Source organism: Mauremys reevesii, linkage group 12 (genome assembly GCF_016161935.1).
Source record: "Mauremys reevesii isolate NIE-2019 linkage group 12, ASM1616193v1, whole genome shotgun sequence".
Lineage (NCBI taxonomy): Eukaryota > Metazoa > Chordata > Testudines > Geoemydidae > Mauremys > Mauremys reevesii.
The window spans coordinates 39,333,585-39,339,048 of NC_052634.1; the positions used below are offsets into that span (position 1 = coordinate 39,333,585).

The 5,464-nt window shown below is 53.5% G+C and overlaps 2 non-coding genes across 2 annotated transcripts; one reads left to right on the forward strand and one right to left on the reverse strand.

Annotated features, from left to right (window-relative positions):
- Positions 1-3,168: 3,168 nt before the first annotated feature.
- Positions 3,169-3,240, forward strand: TRNAI-UAU. Its single transcript has one exon. It is a non-coding gene; the product is annotated as a tRNA-Ile (tRNA).
- A 773-nt stretch (positions 3,241-4,013) lies between these two features.
- Positions 4,014-4,087, reverse strand: TRNAN-GUU. The gene has a single exon. It is a non-coding gene; the product is annotated as a tRNA-Asn (tRNA).
- Between the last annotated feature and the right edge of the window lie 1,377 nt (positions 4,088-5,464).

A 5,464-nucleotide genomic window follows, 5' to 3' on the forward strand; every position in this document is an offset into this window, starting at 1 on the left:
GCCTCCTCCCCCCACCTACCCCCCAGCACCTCACCCAACCCATCCCTGAGGGAGGGGAGGGAGGAGAGAGAGGGATGCTCCTGGGGAGGAGGGAGAAAGGAGGGTGCTCCATGGGGCAGGGTGGGAGAAGAATGGATGTTATGGGGGACAACAGAGGATACTGGTTCCAGAGCCGCAGGGCCTGCCTCACCTCACCTCAGCCGGGGGAAAGAGTCACACTCACAGGTGAGCTCCCTCCCCAACCCCTCCCCTTCCCAGAGACCCCAGCAGCCAATCCCCTCCCTCAGACTGTGCTGCATTCGGCTCTCTCTAGGACCCAGCAGCCCTGCTCTTACATGGTCCACTGCTTCCCATCTGTCCAGGCTCCCAGCAGAGCAGTACCCCCACACCTAGTGGTGCCCTAGGCAGCTGGCTATGGGTAAGGACGGCCCTGGACACATAAGAGAGAGATCAGGCTAGAGCAGAAAATGGTTAGAGGTGGGGCTGGAGAATTTGAAATGTAAGGAGAAGAAAAATCTTTCTTCTGCTCCCTCTCATCAGAGCATCTAAAAACCAGGTGAGAGATACCTCTCCCCCACTGCAACATCAACTCTGGTGGGCTTGGGCTGAGGAAGGAACTTCTCTCCCCAGCAGCTCCAGCTCACCTGGGCTGGGCCATGGACATCTGCCCCCACAGATCTGGTACACCTGGCCTGGGACAGGGGAGGGGCTCCTCTCCTCTCCATTGGGGACATGGCGGGATGAGAGATGTGACAGGGCTTTACGGGAAATCATTATTTGCCTGATTCATGTGCCAGTCCTAGTCCTTGCTGACCAAACAAACAGTATCCTGCATGCTGATGCCAGTTTGGAGGGTCTGGGAGCACTCTCCTACCAGGAAGTGGAAGGTAAATGTAAATCTGTAGCCTTTGCCAGCTGAGGACTGTCTGATAGCGAAACTCACTATCCCATCCACCAGCTGCAGTTCTTGGCCTTGAAATGGGCCATCATTGAGAAATTTCGAGACTACTTGTCTGGTGCTCAGTTTCAGGTATGCACAGAGAACAATCCACTGACTTATGTGTTAAGAAGGGCTAAGCTGGATGCTACAGGGCAGAGATGGGTGGCTACTTTTGCTAGCCATAACTTCAGCATTCAATACCAATGAGCTGGTATAATAGGGAGTGTGATTTATCAGGACCACCAACTCTTGGCTGTGGGGAGGATGTAAGCAGGGTCAGAATGAACTCTACCCTGCCATCTGTTGGTGATGTGTTGTAAAGGCTTTTGGTTGCTGATGTGCATGGTCACACCCACCCCGCATTGCATGATGGGGGTGCTTGTCCAAATGGTGATTTTGGCTGCTGTGGGATCCCCAAACACTTTCTTAATAGGGCAGGAGTAATAAAGTGTAGTAATCCCGGTCATATGAATCAAAAACAGTAGAACGGTACTTAGCAGTTCATGATTTCGGGACTCACCCGAACCTACAGAAGAATCGATAGACAAGGGACATGGGTTCCAAAGAATAGTAATTTAAGAGAGATTGAAAATGTGTGTTTAACATCCTGAGATTCTGCTGACCTCTCTAAATACACATTTTATAGTTTTCTTCTCTCTTTAGTTGAAAAATAGAATTAATTATTATTCCACTACAAATAGTGTGTTAAAGCATACACTTAAAAATCTTAAACAGCTAAGTGAAAAATTGAGATATACTGAAGAAAGTGGATTGTGATGCTATTTAAAAGCTTAAGTTCATAGGAATACAGTTCGGAATAAGAACCTGGCAGAAAAGTTTTGCTGGAAGAGTTAGCAGAGCGAGATTGTTAGTCACAGGTCAGTGGGTGGGTTTATGCAAATCCTGGACTCTTGGACGGGGGCAGGGGGGGCACATGACTTCTGTGGCACATGCACCACCTCTGCAACTAACGTTTGTTACCTCACTCCCTAACAACACACCTTTTACCTCTCAGGGCCAAAATACACCGTGAAAGAGATCTAACGGCATAAGCTTAGGGTGAGCAACTGCAGCATTAACAACAATTTGAAGAGATTCAAAACCACCTCTGCCTCTGTCTTTCCACACCAGGGACAGCAGAAAGGACATCAGCAGCACCTGCAAGAGACAAACAAACATCCATTTCTACCTCCCTCCACGCGCTGCCGTTAGGAACCCCTACCCCTTAATGGTGAGTACTTTTCAGGCGAGGGTGACTCTCTCAGGCCTCAAATGCCAGGTACAGTTACTCTGTCCTTGATCCAAAATCAACAGGAAAATACACTGGATTACTCCTGCCCCAATAACAAAGAGACTGGGGATCCCGCAGCAGCTGAAATGACCGTTTGGACAAGCACTCCCATCATGCAATCCGGGGTGGGTGTTACCATGCAAATGACATCAGCCCCAAAAGGCCTTGACGACAGATCACCAACAGATGGCAGGGTTGACTTCATACTGACCCTGCTTCAACTAGATTGTGGCAAAGATTCCCAAACACCGAACGTTAAAACTCACCTAACGCGGGTCAATCCATCCTCATCGTCGTAACCGTTCGTTATACTCCACACCCGAACGTAGCCCTCATATGGACAACATACCCTCCTAACTCAGTGGCTGTACGTTAACCTTTTACCCCCAGTCAGGGCTATTGCAGATTATGTATTCCTTACGCCAACCCATTTTAAACCGAACTTTGCACCCCTTGGGTAAGCTGTATGTTGTTCCCTGAGTACCAGAAACTTCTATGCCGAAACTCTGTCCCGTACACTTTTTTTTTCTTTGAACTTCATCTTAATAAAATGCTGACTTTTGTTCGAGATCCCGGCTCCTCTTCCTTTGCAAGGCGTGTGCGTTCGCTCCGCGTTTTACTCTGCTAATACGGCGGGGGGCGATTGAGCCAGAGGTGCTTGCCTGCTGCAGACACGGATCCAAGGCTGAACCTCGTCCCCCACAAGCGTAACTGAAAACAGTTTAAGAAGTGCTCCCGTCTCTGGCACTCAGCTACCCAGCTCCCAATGGGGTCCAAACCCCAAATAGATCCTTTTTACCCTGTAGAAGCTAGCTGTAAAATCCTGTGACCAGGGCAGCTGCCTAGCAGCCTGCGCATCTGCCTGCCAGCACGAGAGCGCGTAAGGCACTAATCCGGATAGTGGTGGCTAGGTGGCAGGGGGAGAGTGTGAAGAAGCAGCAGAGTGGCGCAGTGGGAGCGTGCTGGGCCTATAACCCAGAGGTCGATGGATCGAAACCATCCTCTGCTACGCGTGCGCTTGTTTCTTTTCCCTCTGGGCCTTCAAGCGAGCGGGTGACCAGCAGAGCCCCAAGAGCCTAGGCCATGAGGCAAGAGGTGGCTGAGGCGAAGTGGCGGCCTGCCAGGGAGCTTCCTGGCACCTCTGGCTGCCTGGGCTGAAGGCAAGAGGCAGGCCTGGGCGTGGCCAGGGCCTCCTGTCCTGGAATGAGGCTGCAGTGCTTCCTGGTCCCCTTTTCCCACCCACACCGGCAGGCGGCTGCTGCGGGAGAACACGAGGGAGGCTCTCGGGGCGCTAGGCAGCGCTGTGTGTGTGGCTGTCAGGGGAAAGAGCCGAGGCTCCCGACTCGACCTGCCATTGACTCGCGTAGCTCTGCGCGCTGTCAGCCAGGGCGGGGCGGGCCAGGCCGCAGACGTGACTCAGGCTTGGGCCGCATGGCCGTGCTTTCCTGACGAGGCATGAGGCAGGCCAAGAGCTTTGCACAGCATACAGGGAAGTGGGAGGGAGGCGTCTTTGAGCCGGCCTGTCTCCTCCGCTTCTCCCTTGCCGCTTGGGCGGAGGCGGGAAGGGAGCGAAATGTTCCCGGCTGAAAGTTTTTGTGCTCGGCTTTGAGGATTAAGCCTGAGCCTCCGGCACGGCTGCTGGCAGATGGGTTTCTGAATGGCATCCAGCCTGCTCTTTGGACCACCAGCTGAAAGCACTGAGGCCAAGAGGCAGCAAAATGGGACCTTTGAGGCTCCCACCACAGGCCTCGGGGAAGCAAGGAAGTAGCACGGGCTTAGCGTCGTCCCTGGGTGGGCTCGACCCACCAGCCTTTCGGTTAACAGCCAAACGCGCTGACCCATTGCGCCACAGAGACATGGAGGGGCAAGGCTGTATTGAGCACAAAAGCCCGGAATCAGCTCAGGGTACAGTATAGCACATGCATGCAGTGGTTAGCCAAGCAACAGCAAGGAACTGGACTGCTATGGAAGGAAAGTTCTGTGGGAAGGAACCGAAAAGAGCACTGGGGCTGTGGTACAGCGCTTGCATACACTTTCTTTGGCCTGTTTTGCTGGAAAAGTTAGCAGAGCGAGATTGTTAGTCACAGGTCAGTGGGTGGGTTTATGCAAATCCTGGACTCTGGGACCAGAGCGGGGGGGGGGGGGGGGGGACAACTTCTGTGGCACACGCACCATCTCTGCAACCAACATTTGCTACCTCACTCCATAACACTACCCCCAGAGCAGCCTTTTACCTCTCAGGGCCAAAATATACCATGAAAGAGATCACATGGCATAAGCTTCGGGCAAGTGATTTTAACACTGCAGCACTAACAACAATTCTAAAAAATTTAAATTTGCCTCTGTCTTTCCATACCTGGAATAGCAAATGTAAGAACAAAACATACATCCATTTCTATCTCCCACAACTTTTTGCCGTTTGGAACCCAGACCCCTTAATGGTGAGTACTTTTCAGGTGAGGGTTAAGCTCTCAGGCCTCAAATGCCAGGTACAGTTACTCTGTCCTTGATGCAAACTAAACAGGAAAATACACTTGATTACCCCTGCTTCCTCTCCCACAATGCTCTGCTCGCACACATGCTCACGTGCCTCTGGCCCTCCAGTCAGGCCCCTCCCGCTGCCTGCCTGCCTGGCCCGGTGCACTCCCCTGGCCAGCCCGGGCTCTTCGGCGCTGAGAGCCCGGCTGCCAGCCCCACCAGGGGCCCTTGCCGAAGAGCCGCCTGGTCCCTGCTGGGGCCTCTGCTGGGCCCGCTGTCCGCGGCAGGCGGGCGGGCGGCTGCGTCAGGGGCTGCAGCCCAGCTCAGAAAAGGAGGGGGGCAGACAAAGCTGGAACCTGATTTCAAGAACACTTCAGTGATGCCCGAGAGTCCTAGCCAGGTCCAGTCCCAGGAATGATCAAACCTGAGATTTAAATCGGTTCAATTAAATGCTCTGGTGGTGCCCCTGACTCCCTGCCCGCAGCCCCTGCTATCCCAGCCCTGAGCTACCAGTCAGCGCTCTGCCTGTGCCTCTCACTCCCAGACCACAGCTCTGGCTTGTCGCTGGGGCGCTGGGCAATGCGGTGGAAGTGCGCTATACACAGCCAGTCCGGATTCTGCGGGAGTTTCCTTTCTCTTAGCAGGCTGTCTGCAGGGCAAGAAGCTTATGAAGCTTCAACCTTCCTAGGTCTGACCCTTGAGCATTCAGTATCCCTGTCCCACCAGCCGCATCCTGCTGTGCGACTGCACATGGC